Source organism: Pteropus vampyrus, unplaced genomic scaffold (assembly GCF_000151845.1).
Source record: "Pteropus vampyrus isolate Shadow unplaced genomic scaffold, Pvam_2.0 Scaffold136, whole genome shotgun sequence".
Classification (NCBI taxonomy): domain Eukaryota; kingdom Metazoa; phylum Chordata; class Mammalia; order Chiroptera; family Pteropodidae; genus Pteropus; species Pteropus vampyrus.
Genome location: NW_011888917.1, coordinates 1,620,759 through 1,622,977, shown reverse-complemented (window position 1 = coordinate 1,622,977; position 2,219 = coordinate 1,620,759).

Sequence of the window (2,219 nt, the reverse complement as noted above, 5' to 3'; positions counted from 1 at the left end):
ATTGAATAGAGTATATTTTATTTTATTTTGTAATAATTTACATATTACCATTTATATTTCAATACTTTTATGGTTTAAATTTTACATTTATTTTATTTTCTCTAAATTATACTACAAAAACACAGTTTTAAAGAGTGTATCATATAATTCAGAATTTGTTTTAAATGATACTATTAATCAACCACCATGTCCATGTCATTATTTCTTTTAAAAATCATAATGGAATAGAAGCAAACAATAGTATAAATTAAATTTTAGGTTCAGTTTTTATAAGTGTTGTTGAGATCTTAAATAAGTTATTCAATTGAAAATATTTCTTGGGGAACTGCTAAACAATGAGCAATATGTTAGGTATGCCACAATAAATAGCACAAAATGGCATTGTTACCTCACTTAAATTAACGAGCTGCAAAATTGCAAAATTGCAAAATTGCACGCAACACAAGAACCTTAGAACATATGATAGTAAGTATAAGATAAAGTGCTAAACTTTGTGATCCTGAAAATAAAGAGTTCCTGGAGAGGAGGAATCAAATTATGATTTTTAAAACAAGAAGTCTTCCAGGAAAAAATGGGAGTTGAACTTGTCCTTGAGGGATGAATAGAAAGAAATGTATGGAAGATAGGAAAAATAACTGTTCACAGAAGTGGAAACAGTGACAATGAGGGCTACAAGAGGAAAGAACTGACCAATGTAATCTTCCTTGAGTTTCTTGGTATTTGCTCAAGGATGACTGCTTTTGATTAAATATGGAAATATTTGATTATATCTTATATAACAGATTAGAAAAAATAAACTTACAAGGAACATGATGGGGTACATAAACAAGAGAAATATGTGTTGTTTAACAATAAATCTGTCTGTTTTGTGAAACATGGATTAAAAATGATATAAATTAGAAGATGCGTGAAGACCTGGAGGATAAATGTGATGATCAGAATTGGAAGAGCCCACAGTCAAGTTCAATGTGGAAAAAAGGTGGAATTCAGAGAAAAAAAAATAATTATAGGAAGAAAATGGGGATTCCACTAATACAGATAAAAAATTTTGTGTTTTTTGTGGGGGGAGGCATCCAGGAACTTTGTCACACTGCAAATGAGGAGATAAAATGTCTGCTATCTATAAGACCCCATCAAGTCTTCCCTCCTCCCCAACAAATGCTTAAACAAAGCTTTTCATTTTCAGAGTGTTAAAGAGATGGAGGCTAACCCTCATCCTCATTTTGAGAATAAATATACAAATTTCAAGTTTCTATTGCTCCTATTCATAGTATAAATTAAATTTTTATACTGGAACACTGAATTTAAATATGGAACACTGAATTATCATTATGAGTAGAATGTTTTTTGTTTTTTTTTTTTTTGGTTTGGGTGTAATTTCAACATGACCCTATCCAAAGGTAATGCAAAATCCTCCACTGCCTAGTAAAAGTTTGCACAGTGAAGGGCTATTCTTTTCTGCAGGTCGGGTAAAACACTGACATATTATTATATTAACATATTTTTCACTTAGCTGGCTGGACTCAAATATAGAGAATGCCAAAGTGGATTCTGCTGGGGAGGATGCAGGCACCAACAATACAGCGGTGTGCTGGTACTGAGGAAAGTGACTCAGATTGCATACTCTTTTGAGAATGCAAGGTGCAGTGGCTTTCATGAGCAGTAAGATATGATATAAATAAAGGTTTAAGTTTTCCTTTTGTGTGCTGTAATTTTGTTAGCTTAACCTCGTCTTTGGTGATATTTTTTAAACATGAAGTTTTATTGTCAACTTTGTTATTATTTGGCAGGAAGTATACACTCGGATGGCCTGGAGCAGCATAGGAAAGCTTTGATAAAATGACCAGAAGATAGTTGAGAAACCCTGAGAAACATTTGGAAGCCTGAAGTAATGCAAAACAAAAACAGGCTGAACTCTCACCACTCTCCCATTCATTCTATTCTAATCCAGCAATAACCATTTATTAGTGAAGAATGGTGTGTAAGACTGTACTCCTGCAGTCTATCAAGTTGTAACTTCATAGTACTCTTGGCTGAGTACTCTAGAAATTAGAAGAGTTGGAGACTCCTAGATAACACAAGAATAAGAATCCAAGCTAAAGTATTCTTTAGAGAATTAAGATAAACTAAGAGATAAAATATGTTTTACAGTCTTACATAGGTTCAGAACGTAATAGGATCTCAATATAAGAATTGGAATGCAAACAATATTTCAAGAA